The following is a 21,442-nucleotide window of genomic DNA, read 5'->3' on the forward strand; positions in this document are numbered from 1 at the left end:
CCTGAGAAAAGCTAATTGGTGCACTCGTGGCTTCGCTAAAAATGTCAGAGATAATGCAGGTAATCGAGATATCACATAGAGACATGTAGTTCTTTCAAAAACACTGGAAGGGCTCGTCCAGGATTTGAACCCGCGACCTCTCGCACCCAAAGCGAGAATCATACCCTTAGACCAACGAGCGTCGAATTCTTTAATCTCGTGGCCATCTTCAGTCTGAAATGGAGAGGACATCACACACCGAGCTGCAAGCAAACGTGACTTTCTTGATATCTCCAACCTGTGTGTAAAGGTGAGTGTAGTTCAAGGGCTTGTCCATGATTTGAACTTGGACCTCTCGCACCCAATGCGAGAATCATACCCCTAGACCAACGAGCCGTGATATCCTCGCCATCTTCAGTTTGACCCGGATGTTTGATGCACACATGACATTTTTCTTAAATTGACATTTCTGAAAACTGTGTGTGAAGGTGGGTGGCACTGTTAGGGCTCATCCGGGATTTGAACCCGGGACCTCTCGCACCCTAAGCGAGAATCATACCCCTAGACCAACGAGCCCTGTGTGTGCTGCCATCTTCACCCTGAGAAAGCTAATTGGTGCACTCGTTGCTTCGCTAAAAATGTCAGAGATAATGCAAGATCGAGATATCACATAGAGACATGTAGTTCTTTCAAAAACACTGGAAGGGCTCGTCTAGGATTTGAACCCGGGACCTCTCGCACCCAAAGCGAGAATCATACCCTTAGACCAACGAGCGTTGAATTCCTTAACCTTGTTGCCATCTTCAGTCTGAAATGGAGAGGACATCACACACCCAGCTGCAAGCAAACGTGACTTTCTTGATATCTCCAACCTGTGTGTAAAGGTGGGTGTAGTTCAAGGGCTTGTCTATGATTTGAACCTCTCGCACCCAAAGCGAGAATCAGACAACTACATCAACAAGCCTTGGCATCTTCAGTCTGATGCACACATAATCTTTTTGAAATTGGCAATTCTGAAACCTGTGTGTGAAGGCGGATGAACTGTAAGGGCTCGTCCGGGATTTGAACCCGGGACCTCTCGCACCCTAAGCGAGAATCATACCCCTAGACCAACGAGCCCTGTGTTCCATGTCATCTTTACCCTCACAAAGATAATTGATGCACTTGTGGCTTCAACGAAAATGTCAGAGATACTGCAGGTAATCGAGATATCTCATAGAGACCTGTTCTTTCAAAAACACTGAAAGGGCTCGTCCGGGATTTGAACCACGGACCTCTCGCACCCAAAGCGAAAATCATAGCCCTAGACGAAAGAGCCTTGAAATCTCTGACCTCCGTGCTATCTTCAATCTGAAATGGCAAGGGCATCTCGCACCAAGCTGTGGGTACATGTGACTTCTTGATATTGACAATTCTCAGACTTATGGGTACTTTTAGAGCTGGTCAGGGATCTCTCGCACCCAAAGCGAGAATCATAACCCTAGACCAATGAGCCTTGAATTCTTTGCCATCTTCAGTCTGAAATGGCAAGGGCATCTCGCAACCAGCCGCCGGCACACTTGACACTTATGATATTATCGATCCTCAAACCTGTGTGTAAATCAAGGGCTCGTCCGGGATTTGAACCCGGGACCTCTCGCACCCAAAGCGAGAATCATACCCCTAGACCAACGAGCCCTGTGTGTGCTGCCATCTTCACCCTGAGAAAGCTAATTGGTGCACTCGTTGCTTCGCTAAAAATGTCAGAGATAATGCAAGATCGAGATATCACATAGAGACATGTAGTTATTTCAAAAACACTGGAAGGGCTCGTCTAGGATTTGAACCCGGGACCTCTCGCACCCAAAGCGAGAATCATACCCTTAGACCAACGAGCGTTGAATTCCTTAACCTTGTTGCCATCTTCAGTCTGAAATGGAGAGGACATCACACACCCAGCTGCAAGCAAACGTGACTTTCTTGATATAGCCAAACTGTATGTAAAGGTGGGTGTAGTTCAAGGGCTTGTCCATGATTTGAACTTGGACCTCTCGCACCCAAAGCGAGAATCATACGTAGATCAACAAGTCTTGGCATCTTCAGTACACATGATCTTTTTGAAATTGGCAATTCTAAAACCTGTGTGTGAAGGTGGATGAACTGTAAGGGCTCGTCCGGGATTTGAACCCGAGACCTCTCACACCCAAAGCGAGAATCATACCCCTAGACCAACGAGCCCTGTGTTCCATGTCATCTCTACCCTCACAAAGCTAATTGAAGCACTCGTGGCTTCATCGAAAATGTCAGAGATACTGCAGGTAATCGAGATATCGCATAGAGACCTGTTCTTTCAAAAACACTGAAAGGGCTCGTCCGGGATTTGAACCACGGACCTCTCGCACCCAAAGCAAAAATCATAGCCCTAGATGAAAGAGCCTTGACATCTCTGACCTCCGTGCTATCTTCAATATGAAATGGCAAGGGCATCTCGCACCAAGCTGTGGGTACATGTGACTTCTTGATATTGACAATTCTCAGACTTATGGGTGCACTTTTAGAGCTGGTCAGGGATCTCTCACACCCAAAGCGAGAATTATAACGCTAGACCAATGAGCCTTGAATTCTTTGCCATCTTCAGTCTGAAATGGCAAGGGCATCTCACAACCAGCCGCCGGCACACTTGACACTTATGATATTATCGATTCTCAAACCTGCGTGTAATTCAAGGGCTCGTCCGGGATTTGAACCCGGGACCTCTCGCACCCAAAGCGAGAATCATACCCCTAGACCAACGAGCCGTGATGTCTTCACCATCTTCAGTCTGACCCGGCTGTTTGATGCACACATGAACATTTTTCTTAAATTGACATTTCTGAAAACTGTGTGTGAAGGTGGGTGGCGCTGTTAGGGCTCGTCCGGGATTTGAACCCGGGACCTCTCGCACCCTAAGCGAGAATCATACCCCTAGACCAACGAGCCCTGTGATTGCTGCCATCTTCACCCTGAGAAAAGCTAATTGGTGCACTCGTGGCTTCGCTAAAAATGTCAGAGATAATGCAGGTAATCGAGATATCACATAGAGACATGTAGTTCTTTCAAAAACACTGGAAGGGCTCGTCCAGGATTTGAACCCGCGAACTCTCGCACCCAAAGCGAGAATCATACCCCTAGACCAACGAGCCGTGATATCCTCGCCATCTTCAGTTTGACCCGGATGTTTGATGCACACATGACATTTTTCTTAAATTGACATTTCTGAAAACTGTGTGTGAAGGTGGGTGGCACTGTTAGGGCTCGTCCGGGATTTGAACCCGGGACCTCTCGCACCCTAAGTGAGAATCATACCCCTAGACCAACGAGCCCTGTGTGTGCTGCCATCTTCACCCTGAGAAAGCTAATTGGTGCACTCGTTGCTTTGCTAAAAATGTCAGAGATAATGCAAGATCGAGATATCACATAGAGACATGTAGTTCTTTCAAAAACACTGGAAGGGCTCGTCTAGGATTTGAACCCGGGACCTCTCGCACCCAAAGCGAGAATCATACCCTTAGACCAACGAGCGTTGAATTCCTTAACCTTGTTGCCATCTTCAGTCTGAAATGGAGAGGACATCACACACCCAGCTGCAAGCAAACGTGACTTTCTTGATATCTCCAACCTGTGTGTAGTTCAAGGGCTTGTCTATGATTTGAACCTCTCGCACCCAAAGCGAGAATCAGACAACTACATCAACAAGCCTTGGCATCTTCAGTCTGATGCACACATGATCTTTTTGAAATTGGCAATTCTGAAACCTGTGTGTGAAGGCGGATGAACTGTAAGGGCTCGTCCGGGATTTGAACCCGGGACCTCTCGCACCCGAAGCGAGAATCATACCCCTAGACCAACGAGCCCTGTGTTCCATGTCATCTTTACCCTCACAAAGATAATTGATGCACTTGTGGCTTCAACGAAAATGTCAGAGATACTGCAGGTAATCGAGATATCTCATAGAGACCTGTTCTTTCAAAAACACTGAAAGGGCTCGTCCGGGATTTGAACCACGGACCTCTCGCACCCAAAGCGAAAATCATAGCCCTAGACGAAAGAGCCTTGAAATCTCTGACCTCCGTGCTATCTTCAATCTGAAATGGCAAGGGCATCTCGCACCAAGCTGTGGGTACATGTGACTTCTTGATATTGACAATTCTCAGACTTATGGGTGTACTTTTAGAGCTGGTCAGGGATCTCTCGCACCCAAAGCGAGAATCATAACCCTAGACCAATAAGCCTTGAATTCTTTGCCATCTTCAGTCTGAAATGGCAAGGGCATCTCGCAACCAGCCGACGGCACACTTGACACTTATAATATTATCGATCCTCAAACCTGCGTGTAATTCAAGGGCTCGTCCGGGATTTGAACCCGGGACCTCTCGCACCCAAAGCGAGAATCATACCCCTAGACCAACGAGCCCTGTGTGTGCTGCCATCTTCACCCTGAGAAAGCTAATTGGTGCACTCGTTGCTTCGCTAAAAATGTCAGAGATAATGCAAGATCGAGATATCACATAGAGACATGTAGTTATTTCAAAAACACTGGAAGGGCTCGTCTAGGATTTGAACCCGGGACCTCTCGCACCCAAAGCGAGAATCATACCCTTAGACCAACGAGCGTTGAATTCCTTAAACTCGTTGCCATCTTCAGTCTGAAATGGAGAGGACATCACACACCCAGCTGCAAGCAAACGTGACTTTCTTGATATAGCCAAACTGTGTGTAAAGGTGGGTGTAGTTCAAGGGCTTGTCCATGATTTGAACTTGGACCTCTCGCACCCAAAGCGAGAATCATACGTAGATCAACAAGTCTTCGCATCTTCAGTACACATGATCTTTTTGAAATTGGCAATTCTAAAACCTGTGTGTGAAGGTGGATGAACTGTAAGGGCTCGTCCGGGATTTGAACCCGAGACCTCTCACACCCAAAGCGAGAATCATACCCCTAGCCCAACGAGCCCTGTGTTCCATGTCATCTCTACCCTCACAAAGCTAATTGAAGCACTCGTGGCTTCATCGAAAATGTCAGAGATACTGCAGGTAATCGAGATATCGCATAGAGACCTGTTCTTTCAAAAACACTGAAAGGGCTCGTCCGGGATTTGAACCACGGACCTCTCGCACCCAAAGCAAAAATCATAGCCCTAGATGAAAGAGCCTTGACATCTCTGACCTCCGTGCTATCTTCAATATGAAATGGCAAGGGCATCTCGCACCAAGCTGTGGGTACATGTGACTTCTTGATATTGACAATTCTCAGACTTATGGGTGCACTTTTAGAGCTGGTCAGGGATCTCTCACACCCAAAGCGAGAATTATAACGCTAGACCAATGAGCCTTGAATTCTTTGCCATCTTCAGTCTGAAATGGCAAGGGCATCTCACAACCAGCCGCCGGCACACTTGACACTTATGATATTATCGATTCTCAAACCTGCGTGTAATTCAAGGGCTCGTCCGGGATTTGAACCCGGGACCTCTCGCACCCAAAGCGAGAATCATACCCCTAGACCAACGAGCGCTGTGTGTGCTGCCATCTTCACCCTGAGAAAGCTAATTGGTGCACTCGTTGCTTCGCTAAAAATGTCAGAGATAATGCAAGATCGAGATATCACATAGAGACATGTAGTTCTTTCAAAAACACTGGAAGGGCTCGTCTAGGATTTGAACCCGGGACCTCTCGCACCCAAAGCGAGAATCATACCCTTAGACCAACGAGCGTTGAATTCCTTAACCTCGTTGCCATCTTCAGTCTGAAATGGAGAGGACATCACACACCCAGCTGCAAGCAAACGTGACTTTCTTATATCCAACCTGTGTGTAGTTCAAGGGCTTGTCCATGATTTGAACTTGGACCTCTCGCACCCAAAGCGAGAATCATACGTAGATCAACAAGTCTTGGCATCTTCAGTCTGATGCACACATGATCTTTTTGAAATTGGCAATTCTGAAACCTGTGGGTGAAGGCGGATGAACTGTAAGGGCTCGTCCGGGATTTGAACCCGGGACCTCTCGCACCCGAAGCGAGAATCATACCCCTAGACCAACGAGCCCTGTGTTCCATGTCATCTTTACCCTCACAAAGATAATTGATGCACTCGTGGCTTCAACGAAAATGTCAGAGATACTGCAGGTAATCGAGATATCGCATAGAGACCTGTTCTTTCAAAAACACTGAAAGGGCTCGTCCGGGATTTGAACCACGGACCTCTCGCACCCAAAGCGAAAATCATAGCCCTAGACGAAAGAGCCTTGAAATCTCTGACCTCCGTGCTATCTTCAATCTGAAATGGCAAGGGGATCTCGCACCAAGCTGTGGGTACATGTGACTTCTTGATATTGACAATTCTCAGACTTAAGGGTGTACTTTTAGAGCTGGTCAGGGATCTCTCACACCCAAAGCGAGAATTATAACCCTAGACCAATGAGCCTTGAATTCTTTGCCATCTTCAGTCTGAAATGGCAAGGGCATCTCGCAACCAGCCGCTGGCACACTTGACACTCATGATATTAACGATTCTCAAACCTGCGTGTAATTCAAGGGCTCGTCCGGGATTTGAACCCGGGACCTCTCGCACCCAAAGCGAGAATCATACCCCTAAACCAACCAACGAGCCCTGTGTGTGCTGCCATCTTCACCCTGAGAAAGCTAATTGGTGCACTCGTTGCTTCGCTAAAAATGTCAGAGATAATGCAAGATCGAGATATCACATAGAGACATGTAGTTATTTCAAAAACACTGGAAGGGCTCGTCTAGGATTTTAACCCGGGACCTCTCGCACCCAAAGCGAGAATCATACCCTTAGACCATACATGGGCAACTGGCGGCCCGGGGGCCAGATGCGGCCCCCACCTTCACTTAATGTGGCCCGCTGGTTAATATTGGAATGCTGATATAGTATTGATTTCAGCTGTTACTATTCCATTTCCAACCAAGGAAACATGACTCGCTTTAATTACTTCAGTCTATATTAGACATAGCAGCACTCGTTTTTTTTATGTCCAATATATTTGTATTTAAGTTCACAAAGTTAACATAAGAACATATAAATGCATTTGAAATGAAATAAAATTGTTACTTTTCAGGATTCCATTTCAAAAATATCTAAAAAGTATTTCGTATTCCAATTCAAAAATAGCAAAAATAGCAGATCTACAAGCTCAAAACGTGTCGCAGTGCGACATGTTTTGAGCTTGTAGATCTACTATTTTTGCAATTTTTGACTGTATACATTGTGGCCCTCTGGAGAGAATGTGAAAATATAGTGGCCCTCTCCATCATCAAAGTTGCCCACCCCTGCCTTAGACCAACGAGCGTTGAATTCCTTAACCTCGTTGCCATCTTCAGACTGAAATGGAGAGGACATCACACACCCAGCTGCAAGCAAACGTGACTTTCTTGATATAGTCAACCTGTGTGTAAAGGTGGGTGTAGTTCAAGGCCTTGTCCATGATTTGAACTTGGACCTCTCGCACCCAAAGCGAGAATCATACGTAGATCAACAAGTCTTGGCATCTTCAGTCTGATGCACACATGATCTTTTTGAAATTGGCAATTCTAAAATCTGTGTGTGAAGGCGGATGAACTGTAAGGGCTCGTCCAGGATTTGAACCCGGGACCTCTCGCACCCAAAGCGAGAATCATACCCCTAGACCAACGAGCCCTGTGTTCCATGTCATCTCTACCCTCACAAAGCTAATTGAAGCACTCGTGGCTTCATCGAAAATGTCAGAGATACTGCAGGTAATCGAGATATCGCATAGAGACCTGTTCTTTCAAAAACACTGAAAGGGCTCGTCCGGGATTTGAACCACAGACCTCTCGCACCCAAAGCGAAAAGCATAGCCCTAGACGAAAGAGCCTTGAAATCTCTGACCTCCGTGCTATCTTCAATCTGAAATGGCAAGGGCATCTCGCACCAAGCTGTGGGTACATGTGACTTCTTGATATTGACAATTCTCAGACTTATGGGTGTACCTTTTAGAGCTGGTCAGGGATCTCTCGCACCCAAAGCGAGAATCATAACCCTAGACCAATGAGCCTTGAATTCTTTGCCATCTTCAGTCTGAAATGGCAAGGGCATCTCGCAACCAGCCACCGGCACACTTGACACTTATGATATTATCGATCCTCAAACCTGCGTGTAATTCAAGGGCTCGTCCGGGATTTGAACCCGGGACCTCTCGCACCCAAAGCGAGAATCATACCCCTAGACCAACGAGTCCTGTGTGTGCTGCCATCTTCACCCTGAGAAAGCTAATTGGTGCACTCGTTGCTTCGCTAAAAATGTCAGAGATAATGCAAGATCGAGATATCACATAGAGACATGTAGTTCTTTCAAAAACACTGGAAGGGCTCGTCTAGGATTTGAACCCGGGACCTCTCGCACCCAAAGCGAGAATCATACCCTTAGACCAACGAGCGTTGAATTCCTTAACCTCGTTGCCATCTTCAGTCTGAAATGGAGAGGACATCACACACCCAGCTGCAAGCAAACGTGACTTTCTTGATATAGCCAAAATGTGTGTAAAGGTGGGTGTAGTTCAAGGGCTTGTCCATGATTTGAACTTGGACCTCTCGCACCCAAAGCGAGAATCATACGTAGATCAACAAGTCTTGGCATCTTCAGTACACATGATCTTTTTGAAATTGGCAATTCTAAAACCTGTGTGTGAAGGTGGATGAACTGTAAGGGCTCGTCCGGGATTTGAACCCGAGACCTCTCACACCCAAAGCGAGAATCATACCCCTAGACCAACGAGCCCTGTGTTCCATGTCATCTCTACCCTCACAAAGCTAATTGAAGCACTCGTGGCTTCATCGAAAATGTCAGAGATACTGCAGGTAATCGAGATATCGCATAGAGACCTGTTCTTTCAAAAACACTGAAAGGGCTCGTCCGGGATTTGAACCACGGACCTCTCGCACCCAAAGCAAAAATCATAGCCCTAGATGAAAGAGCCTTGACATCTCTGACCTCCGTGCTATCTTCAATATGAAATGGCAAGGGCATCTCGCACCAAGCTGTGGGTACATGTGACTTCTTGATATTGACAATTCTCAGACTTATGGGTGCACTTTTAGAGCTGGTCAGGGATCTCTCACACCCAAAGCGAGAATTATAACGCTAGACCAATGAGCCTTGAATTCTTTGCCATCTTCAGTCTGAAATGGCAAGGGCATCCTACAACCAGCCGCCGGCACACTTGACACTTATGATATTATCGATTCTCAAACCTGCGTGTAATTCAAGGGCTCGTCCGGGATTTGAACCCGGGACCTCTCGCACCCAAAGCGAGAATCATACCCCTAGACCAACGAGCCCTGTGTGTGCTGCCATCTTCACCCTGAGAAAGCTAATTGGTGCACTCGTTGCTTCGCTAAAAATGTCAGAGATAATGCAAGATCGAGATATCACATAGAGACATGTAGTTCTTTCAAAAACACTGGAAGGGCTCGTCTAGGATTTGAACGGTTACACCCCGCCATTCCGAAACACCACTATTCCGAACGTTGACTTCTAACCCTAACCCTACCCCTAACCCTAAACCTAACCCTAACCCTGCTTCGGAATAGCGGTGTTTTGGAATGGCGGACCGTTGCCCATTTGAACCCGGGACCTCTCGCACCCAAAGCGAGAATCATACCCTTAGACCAACGAGCGTTGAATTCCTTAACCTCGTTGCCATCTTCAGTCTGAAATGGAGAGGACATCACACACCCAGCTGCAAGCAAACGTGACTTTCTTGATATAGCCAAACTGTGTGTAAAGGTGGGTGTAGTTCAAGGGCTTGTCCATGATTTGAACTTGGACCTCTCGCACCCAAAGCGAGAATCATACGTAGATCAACAAGTCTTGGCATCTTCAGTACACATGATCTTTTTGAAATTGGCAATTCTAAAACCTGTGTGTGAAGGTGGATGAACTGTAAGGGCTCGTCCGGGATTTGAACCCGAGACCTCTCACACCCAAAGCGAGAATCATACCCCTAGACCAACGAGCCCTGTGTTCCATGTCATCTCTACCCTCACAAAGCTAATTGAAGCACTCGTGGCTTCATCGAAAATGTCAGAGATACTGCAGGTAATCGAGATATCGCATAGAGACCTGTTCTTTCAAAAACACTGAAAGGGCTCGTCCGGGATTTGAACCACGGACCTCTCGCACCCAAAGCAAAAATCATAGCCCTAGATGAAAGAGCCTTGACATCTCTGACCTCCGTGCTATCTTCAATATGAAATGGCAAGGGCATCTCGCACCAAGCTGTGGGTACATGTGACTTCTTGATATTGACAATTCTCAGACTTATGGGTGCACTTTTAGAGCTGGTCAGGGATCTCTCACACCCAAAGCGAGAATTATAACACTAGACCAATGAGCCTTGAATTCTTTGCCATCTTCAGTCTGAAATGGCAAGGGCATCCTACAACCAGCCGCCGGCACACTTGACACTTATGATATTATCGATTCTCAAACCTGCGTGTAATTCAAGGGCTCGTCCGGGATTTGAACCCGGGACCTCTCGCACCCAAAGCGAGAATCATACCCCTAGACCAACAAGCCGTGATGTCTTCACCATCTTCAGTCTGACCCGGCTGTTTGATGCACACATGAACATTTTTCTTAAATTGACATTTCTGAAAACTGTGTGTGAAGGTGGGTGGCGCTGTTAGGGCTCGTCCGGGATTTGAACCCGGGACCTCTCGCACCCTAAGCGAGAATCATACCCCTAGACCAACGAGCCCTGTGATTGCTGCCATCTTCACCCTGAGAAAAGCTAATTGGTGCACTCGTTGCTTTGCTAAAAATGTCAGAGATAATGCAAGATCGAGATATCACATAGAGACATGTAGTTCTTTCAAAAACACTGGAAGGGCTCGTCTAGGATTTGAACCCGGGACCTCTCGCACCCAAAGCGAGAATCATACCCTTAGACCAACGAGCGTTGAATTCCTTAACCTTGTTGCCATCTTCAGTCTGAAATGGAGAGGACATCACACACCCAGCTGCAAGCAAACGTGACTTTCTTGATATCTCCAACCTGTGTGTAAAGGTGGGTGTAGTTCAAGGGCTTGTCTATGATTTGAACCTCTCGCACCCAAAGCGAGAATCAGACAACTACATCAACAAGCCTTGGCATCTTCAGTCTGATGCACACATGATCTTTTTGAAATTGGCAATTCTGAAACCTGTGTGTGAAGGCGGATGAACTGTAAGGGCTCGTCCGGGATTTGAACCCGGGACCTCTCGCACCCGAAGCGAGAATCATATCCCTAGACCAACGAGCCCTGTGTTCCATGTCATCTTTACCCTCACAAAGATAATTGATGCACTTGTGGCTTCAACGAAAATGTCAGAGATACTGCAGGTAATCGAGATATCTCATAGAGACCTGTTCTTTCAAAAACACTGAAAGGGCTCGTCCGGGATTTGAACCACGGACCTCTCGCACCCAAAGCGAAAATCATAGCCCTAGACGAAAGAGCCTTGAAATCTCTGACCTCCGTGCTATCTTCAATCTGAAATGGCAAGGGCATCTCGCACCAAGCTGTGGGTACATGTGACTTCTTGATATTGACAATTCTCAGACTTATGGGTGTACTTTTAGAGCTGGTCAGGGATCTCTCGCACCCAAAGCGAGAATCATAACCCTAGACCAATGAGCCTTGAATTCTTTGCCATCTTCAGTCTGAAATGGCAAGGGCATCTCGCAACCAGCCGCCGGCACACTTGACACTTATGATATTATCGATCCTCAAACCTGCGTGTAATTCAAGGGCTCGTCCGGGATTTGAACCCGGGACCTCTCGCACCCAAAGCGAGAATCATACCCCTAGACCAACGAGCCCTGTGTGTGCTGCCATCTTCACCCTGAGAAAGCTAATTGGTGCACTCGTTGCTTCGCTAAAAATGTCAGAGATAATGCAAGATCGAGATATCACATAGAGACATGTAGTTCTTTCAAAAACACTGGAAGGGCTCGTCTAGGATTTGAACGGTTACACCCCGCCATTCCGAAACACCGCTATTCCGAACGTTGACTTCTAACCCTAACCCTACCCCTAACCCTAAACCTAACCCTAACCCTGCTTCGGAATAGCGGTGTTTTGGAATGGCGGACCGTTGCCCATTTGAACCCGGGACCTCTCGCACCCAAAGCGAGAATCATACCCTTAGACCAACGAGCGTTGAATTCAATTCAATTTTTTTCAATTCAAAGGGCTTTATTGGCATGAGAAAACATACGTTTACATTGCCAAAGCAGAAATGTACACAATACAATACAATACAATCAGAACAAAATATATACAGGTGAAAACAGTTTTCATGCATCACGGTAACGTGCAGGCAGAGCAGTGATATATACAATGGTTTTTAAGGTGGTTGGGTTCCATTTGATATCCTTCTCTTATCACAGCAGCTCACGAATCTTGCTGCTGTGTTTGCACATTGTTTTACTTCCCCCAGCAGGTATGGGAGTTTTTCATCATTGGTCATATTTTGAAACTCTCCTTGGGTGGTTATGATCTGTGGGAAGTATGTGTCTCTGATGTCTTGGTACAGCGGACAGGTGGTTAGAAAATGTAGCTCAGTTTCCACTTCATTTTGTGTGCAGTGGGTGCAAAGTCTGTTTTCTCTAGGGAGCCAGGTATGCCTGTGACGTCCTTTCTCGATTGCAAGACTGTGCTCACTGAGTCTGTACCTAGTCAAGATTTTTCTTTGTTTTGGGTCGGCCACCTTGCTCAGGTATTCTGCCATGGTGTATTCTCTGTTTAGGGCCAAATAGCATTCTAGTTTGCTCTGCTTTTGGGTTGCTTCTCTCCAATGTGTCAGGTAGCTTTCTTTCTGCTGTTTTATAATTTGGTTTAGTCCAGTGAATTGTCTGTCTGGTGGCTCTGCTTGTGTTTGTGTACAGAGTTCCCGGACCAGTTGGCTGAGGGGGCATCTCTCTAGGGTTTCTCTGTGTGTGAGTGCCTTGTTATGAAGTGCATCTGGGTCACTTTCTTTTAAGTGGTTATAAAATTTGAATGCTCTCTTTTTTATTTTGATTATGAGAGGGTATCGTCCTAATTCTGCCCTGCATGCATTATTTGGTGTTTTCCGCTGAATTCTGAGAATTGATTTGCAGAATTCTGTGTGCAGGGTCTCTATTTGATGTTTGTCCCATTTTTCAAGGTCTTGGTTTGCGGCTGGTCCCCAGATCTCGCAACCATAGAGGGAAATTGGTTCTATCACAGAGTCCAGTATTTTTAGCCAGGTTTTTATTGGGATGTCTATTTTGATGTTCCTTTTGATGGCATAGAAAGCCCTTCTTGCCTTGTCTCTCAGGTCTTTTACAGCTTGGTTGAAGTTTCCTGTGCTGCTGATGTTTAGGCCAAGGTAGGTGTAGTTTTTTGTTTGTTCTAATGGGATTGTATTTAGAAAGAATTGCTGGTTTTGGCGGCTGGATCTCTTTTGAAATATCATGATTTTAGTTTTGGTTAAGTTTACTGTAAGGGCCCACGTCTGGGAGAATTTGTGTAGGAGATCGAGTTGCTGCTGCAGTCCTTCTTTGGTTGGAGACAGTAGCAGCAGGTCATCTGCAAAGAGTAAGCATTTGACTTCTGTTTTGCCTAGGGTGATGCCTGGTGCTGCAGACTGTTCTAAAGTTTTTGCCAATTCATTTATATATATATTAAAGAGAGTTGGACTCAGGCTGCATCCCTGTCTAACTCCCCGGCTTTGGGGGAAGAAGTCTGTGCGTTTTCCTCCTATTTTAACTGCGCATTCGTTGTTTGTGTACATTGATTTTATGATGTCATAGGTTTTTCCCCCGATACCGCTTTCCAACAGTTTGTACATCAGACCTTTGTGCCAGATTGAATCGAATGCTTTTTTGAAGTCAACAAAGCAGGAGAATAGTTTGCTTTTGTTTTTGTTTATTTGGTTGTCGATAAGGGTGTTGAGGGTGTAGATGTGGTCTGTTGTACGATAGTTTGGTAGGAAGCCAATTTGTGATTTGCTCAGGACGTTGCTTTCTGTGAGGAAATGTAGAATTCTGTGATTGATGATCATGCAGAGAATTTTACCGAGGTTGCTGTTTACACAGATCCCACGGTAGTTATTTGGGTCGTATTTGTCACCACTCTTATGGAGTGGTGTTATCAGCCCTTGGTTCCATAAGTTGGGGAAAATCCCAGAGCTGAGCACGATATTAAGGAGTTTTAATATGGCCAGTTGAAATTTGAGGTCAGTGAATTTTATCATTTCATTAAGAATGCCATCAACACCACAGGCCTTCTTACTTTTTATTGTTTTTATTTTGTCTTGTAGTTCTTTTAGGGTGATTTGGGAATCTAATGGATTCTGATAGTCTTTTATGGCTGACTCTAGGTTTTGCAGTTTATCTTGTATCTGTTTTTGCTCTTTGTTTTTCTCCATTGGGCCAAAGAGGCTGGAAAAGTGGTTCACCCATGTGTCTCCGTTTTGGATGGGCAGTTCGTCCTGTTTTAGTTTGTTAAGTTTATTCCAGTTTTCCCAGAAACTGTTTGTTTGTATGGAGTCCTCGATATCTTGTAGTTGGTTTCTGGTGTGTTGATCTCTCTTCTCTCTTACTGTATTCTTGTATTGTTTCAGTGTTTCTCCATATTGGAGACGTGTGTTCTGGTTGTCTGGGTCTCTATGTTTTTGGTTTGATAGTTTCCTTAATTTACTCCTGAGATTCTTACAGTCGTTATCGTACCATTTATCGTTCTCATGTTTTTTCCTGGCTCTCCTATTTGATACCTTTAGGCTTGCTAATGAAGCTGTAAGGTCAAATATATTATTTAGGTCGTCTACTGCCCTGTTTACACTTTCGTTGTTTTCTTGATAGGTTTTTCCTAGGAACTGATCTAGACGTGATTGGACTTGTTTTTGCCTAATAGCATTTTGGAATGCTTCTAAACTATTTTCCTTCCATTTGTAGAGTTTTCTAACATTGTGTAGTTTGTTTGGTTTTTCGTGGCTGTGTGTTGATCTGTTTAGGTAGATTGTGGTTCTGTTGTGGTCTGACAGGGGCGTTTGTGGGCTGACTGTGAAAGCTCTGAGAGATGTCATGTTTATGTCAGTGATAAAGTAATCTACGGTGCTGTTTCCAAGGGATGCGCTGTATGTATATCTGCCGAAGGAGTCCCCTCTGAGCCTACCATTAACTATGTACAGACCCAGTGAGCGACAGAGCTGCAGCAGCTGTGACCCATGTTTATTTGTTACTTTATCGTGATTGTTTCTCGGGGGACATGTTGGGGAGCTGATGTTTTCCCCCCCTGGTAAGTGTTTGTTTCCCTGTGTGCTGAGGGTGTCAGGCTCTTGTCCTGTTCTGGCGTTTAGGTCTCCACAAACCATAATGTGACCTTGTGCCTGAAAATAGCTAATTTCCTCTTCTAGAGTGGAGAACATGTCTTCCTTAAAATAAAGGGATTCTATCGGGGGGATGTAGATAGCACACAGAAATACATTTTTTTCAGTTGTGGTTAGTTCTTTGTTTATTTCTAGCCAGATAGAAAAAGCTCCAGTTTTGACTAGCTTAATTGAGTGGATTAGTTTTGATTTGTACCATACTAGCATACCTCCAGAGTCTCTTCCCTGGGTGACCCCTGCTAGCTTTGTAGATGGTATCACAAGTTCTCTGTAGCCAATAGGACAGCCCGTGGGGCAGTCACCTCTGTGCCATGTCTCTTGTAGAACAATGATGTCCATGTTCGCAATTTCTTTGGAGAAGTCTGGGGTTCTGCTCTTGTTGCCAAGGGCTCTCGACTTCAGTCCTTGTATATTCCAGGATGATATAGTGAGAGATTTGTACTCCATAGTTCACATTGTTAGATTCCATGGGTTCTGCTCTGGGACCATGCGCAGTAGTCCTTCATCATCTGGAAGAGGTGTATGTTGGGGATCTCTCCGGTCACTGCATGTGCGTATGAGTGTGGGAGAGTGGGTGGTGGTGAGGCTGGTGCATGAGTGAATGGGTGGGCCATTGGGGGTGTGAATGGTGCACGGGTGGGGATGGCCATCAGCGGTGTGAGTGGGCTACCCTTGTGTGTGGCACCCTGTTGTCTGGGTGAAGCACGCTGTTGTCTGTGTGAAGCAGGAGGGAATCCAGAGGGTCCCCCATGTCTGGGTCCAAAGGGTTGTCTGGGGCTGCGGTTGAATAGCGTATCCTTAAGGCTCTTTACGAAAGCTGGGACTTTATGCTTGTAGATGTGTACCTTGTCCTCTAGGCAATTCCCGGTCATCCTTGGGTGTTTTGCAAAGCTAACGTTCTGCTTCGTTGCACAAATGTGGGAAATTTGTGTGTTGATTTTGTTGTGTTGATTCCTTAACCTCGTTGCCATCTTCAGTCTGAAATGGAGAGGACATCACACACCCAGCTGCAAGCAAACGTGACTTTCTTGATATAGCCAAACTGTGTGTAAAGGTGGGTGTAGTTCAAGGGCTTGTCCATGATTTGAACTTGGACCTCTCGCACCCAAAGCGAGAATCATACGTAGATCAACAAGTCTTGGCATCTTCAGTACACATGATCTTTTTGAAATTGGCAATTCTAAAACCTGTGTGTGAAGGTGGATGAACTGTAAGGGCTCGTCCGGGATTTGAACCCGAGACCTCTCACACCCAAAGCGAGAATCATACCCCTAGACCAACGAGCCCTGTGTCCCATGTCATCTCTACCCTCACAAAGCTAATTGAAGCACTCGTGGCTTCAACGAAAATGTCAGAGATACTGCAGGTAATCGAGATATCGCATAGAGACCTGTTCTTTCAAAAACACTGAAAGGGCTCGTCCGGGATTTGAACCACGGACCTCTCGCACCCAAAGCAAAAATCATAGCCCTAGATGAAAGAGCCTTGACATCTCTGACCTCCGTGCTATCTTCAATATGAAATGGCAAGGGCATCTCGCACCAAGCTGTGGGTACATGTGACTTCTTGATATTGACAATTCTCAGACTTATGGGTGCACTTTTAGAGCTGGTCAGGGATCTCTCACATCCAAAGCGAGAATTATAACGCTAGACCAATGAGCCTTGAATTCTTTGCCATCTTCAGTCTGAAATGGCAAGGGAATCTCACAACCAGTCGCCGGCACACTTGACACTTATGATATTATCGATTCTCAAACCTGCGTGTAATTCAAGGGCTCGTCCGGGATTTGAACCCGGGACCTCTCGCACCCAAAGCGAGAATCATACCCCTAGACCAACGAGCCCTGTGTGTGCTGCCATCTTCACCCTGAGAAAGCTAATTGGTGCACTCGTTGCTTCGCTAAAAATGTCAGAGATAATGCAAGATCGAGATATCACATAGAGACATGTAGTTCTTTCAAAAACACTGGAAGGGCTCGTCTAGGATGTGAACCCGAAGCGAGAATCATACCCCTAGACCAACGAGCCCTGTGTTCCATGTCATCTTTACCCTCACAAAGATAATTGATGCACTCGTGGCTTCAACGAAAATGTCAGAGATACTGCAGGTAATCGAGATATCGCATAGAGACCTGTTCTTTCAAAAACACTGAAAGGGCTCGTCCGGGATTTGAACCACGGACCTCTCGCACCCAAAGCGAAAATCATAGCCCTAGACGAAAGAGCCTTGAAATCTCTGACCTCCGTGCTATCTTCAATCTGAAATGGCAAGGGGATCTCGCACCAAGCTGTGGGTACATGTGACTTCTTGATATTGACAATTCTCAGACTTAAGGGTGTACTTTTAGAGCTGGTCAGGGATCTCTCACACCCAAAGCGAGAATTATAACCCTAGACCAATGAGCCTTGAATTCTTTGCCATCTTCAGTCTGAAATGGCAAGGGCATCTCGCAACCAGCCGCTGGCACACTTGACACTCATGATATTAACGATTCTCAAACCTGCGTGCAATTCAAGGGCTCGTCCGGGATTTGAACCCGGGACCTCTCGCACCCAAAGCGAGAATCATACCCCTAAACCAACGAGCCCTGTGTGTGCTGCCATCTTCACCCTGAGATAGCTAATTGGTGCACTCGTTGCTTCGCTAAAAATGTCAGAGATAATGCAAGATCGAGATATCACATAGAGACATGTAGTTCTTTCAAAAACACTGGAAGGGCTCGTCTAGGATTTTAACCCGGGACCTCTCGCACCCAAAGCGAGAATCATACCCTTAGACCATACATGGGCAACTGGCGGCCCGGGGGCCACATGCGGCCCCCACCTTCACTTAATGTGGCCCGCTGGTTAATATTGGAATGCTGATATAGTATTGATTTCAGCTGTTACTATTCCATTTCCAACCAAGGAAACATGACTCGCTTTAATTACTTCAGTCTATATTAGACATAGCAGCACTCGTTTTTTTTATGTCCAATATATTTGTATTTAAGTTCACAAAGTTAACATAAGAACATATAAATGCATTTGAAATGAAATAAAATTGTTACTTTTCAGGATTCCATTTCAAAAATATCTAAAAAGTATTTCGTATTCCAATTCAAAAATAGCAAAAATAGCAGATCTACAAGCTCAAAACGTGTCGCAGTGCGACATGTTTTGAGCTTGTAGATCTACTATTTTTGCAATTTTTGACTGTATACATTGTGGCCCTCTGGAGAGAATGTGAAAATATAGTGGCCCTCTCCATCATCAAAGTTGCCCACCCCTGCCTTAGACCAACGAGCGTTGAATTCCTTAACCTCGTTGCCATCTTCAGACTGAAATGGAGAGGACATCACACACCCAGCTGCAAGCAAACGTGACTTTCTTGATATAGTCAACCTGTGTGTAAAGGTGGGTGTAGTTCAAGGCCTTGTCCATGATTTGAACTTGGACCTCTCGCACCCAAAGCGAGAATCATACGTAGATCAACAAGTCTTGGCATCTTCAGTCTGATGCACACATGATCTTTTTGAAATTGGCAATTCTAAAATCTGTGTGTGAAGGCGGATGAACTGTAAGGGCTCGTCCAGGATTTGAACCCGGGACCTCTCGCACCCAAAGCAAGAATCATACCCCTAGACCAACGAGCCCTGTGTTCCAAGTCATCTCTACCCTCACAAAGCTAATTGAAGCACTCGTGGCTTCAACGAAAATGTCAGAGATACTGCAGGTAATCGAGATATCGCATAGAGACCTGTTCTTTCAAAAACACTGAAAGGGCTCGTCCGGGATTTGAACCACGGACCTCTCGCACCCAAAGCAAAAATCATAGCCCTAGACGAAAGAGCCTTGAAATCTTTGACCTCCGTGCTATCTTCAATCTGAAATGGCAAGGGCATCTCGCACCCAGCTGTGTGTACATGTGACTTCTTGATATTGACAATTCTCAGACTTATGGGTGTACTTTTAGAGCTGGTCAGGGATCTCTCGCACCCAAAGCGAGAATTATAACCCTAGACCAATGAGCCTTGAATTCTTTGCCATCTTCAGTCTGGCAAGGGCATCTCGCAACCAGCCGCCGGCACACTTGACACTTTTGATATTATCGATTTTCAAACCTGCGTGTAATTCAAGGGCTTGTCCGGGATTTGAACCTGGGACCTCTCGCACCCTAAGCGAGAATCATACCCCTAGACCAACGAGCCGTGATATCCTCGCCATCTTTAGTCTGACCTGGCTGTTTGATGCACACATGACATTTTTCTTAAGACATTTCTGAAAACTGTATGTGAGGGTGGGTGGCGCTGTTAGGGCTCGTCCGGGATTTGAACACGGGACCTCTTGCACCCTGAGCGAGAATCATACCCCTAGACCAACGAGCCCTGTGATTGCTGCCATCTTCAACCTGAGAAAAGCTAATTGGTGCACTCGTGGCTTCGCTAAAAATGTCAGAGATAATGCAGGTAATCGAGATATCACATAGAGACATGTAGTTCTTTCAAAAACACTGGAAGGGCTCGTCCAGGATTTGAACCCGCGACCTCTCGCAACCAAAGCGAGAATCATACCCTTAGACCAACGAGTGTCAAATTCTTTAATCTCGTTGCCATCTTCAGTCTGAAATGGAGAGGACATCACACACCCAGCTGCAAGCAAACGTGACTTTCTTGATATCTCCAACCTGTGTGTAAAGGTGGGTGTAGTTCAAGGGCTTGTCTATGATTTGAACCTCTCGCACCCAATGCGAGAATCAGACGACTACATCAACAAGCCTTGGCATCTTCAGTCTGATGCACACATGATCTTTTTGAAATTGGCAATTCTGAAACCTGTGTGTGAAGGCGGATGAACTGTAAGGGCTCGTCCGGGATTCGAACCCGGGACCTCTCGCACCCGAAGCGAGAATCATACCCCTAGACCAACGAGCCCTGTGTTCCGTGGCATCTTTACCCTCACAAAGCTAATTGAAGCACTCGTGGCTTCAACGAAAATGTCAGAGATACTGCAGGTAATCGAGATATCGCATAGAGACCTGTTCTTTCAAAAACACTGAAAGGGCTCGTCCGGGATTTGAACCACGGACCTCTCGCACCCAAAGCGAAAATCATAGCCCTAGATGAAAGAGCCTTGAAATCTCTGACCTCCGTGCTATCTTCAATATGAAATGGCAAGGGCATCTCGCACCAAGCTGTGGGTACATGTGACTTCTTGATATTGACAATTCTCAGACTTATGGGTGCACTTTTAGAGCTGGTCAGGGATCTCTGACACCCAAAGCGAGAATTATAACCCTAGACCAATGAGCCTTGCATTCTTTGCCATCTTCAGTCTGAAATGGCAAGGGCATCTCGCAACCAGCCGCCGGCACACTTGACACTTATGATATTATCGATTCTCAAACCTGCATGTAATTCAAGGGCTCGTCCGGGATTTGAACCCGGGACCTCTCAAACCCAAAGCGAGAATCATACCCCTAGACCAACGAGCCCTGTGTGTGCTGCCATCTTCACCCTGAGAAAGCTAATTGGTGCACTCGTTGCTTCGCTAAAAATGTCAGAGATAATGCAAGATCGAGATATCACATAGAGACATGTAGTTCTTTCAAAAACACTGGAAGGGCTCGTCTAGGATTTGAACCCGGGACTTCTCGCACCCAAAGCGAGAATCATACCCTTAGACCAACGAGCGTTGAATTCCTTAACCTCGTTGCCATCTTCAGTCTGAAATGGAGAGGACATCACACACCCAGCTGCAAGCAAACGTGACTTTCTTATATCCAACCTGTGTGTAAAGGTGGGTGTAGTTCAAGGGCTTGTCCATGATTTGAACTTGGACCTCTCGCACCCAAAGCGAGAATCATACGTAGATCAACAAGTCTTGGCATCTTCAGTCTGATGCAAACATGATCTTTTTGAAATTGGCAATTCTAAAACCTGTGTGTGAAGGCGGATGAACTGTAAGGGCTCGTCCGGGACTTAAACCCGGGACCTCTCGCACCCAAAGCGAGAATCATAACCCTAGACCAACGAGCCCTGTGTTCCATGTCATCTCTACCCTCACAAAGCTAATTGAAGCACTCGTG

This window comes from Nannobrachium achirus (assembly GCF_963921795.1).
Source record: "Nannobrachium achirus genome assembly, chromosome: 3".
NCBI classification, from domain to species: Eukaryota; Metazoa; Chordata; class Actinopteri; order Myctophiformes; family Myctophidae; genus Nannobrachium; species Nannobrachium achirus.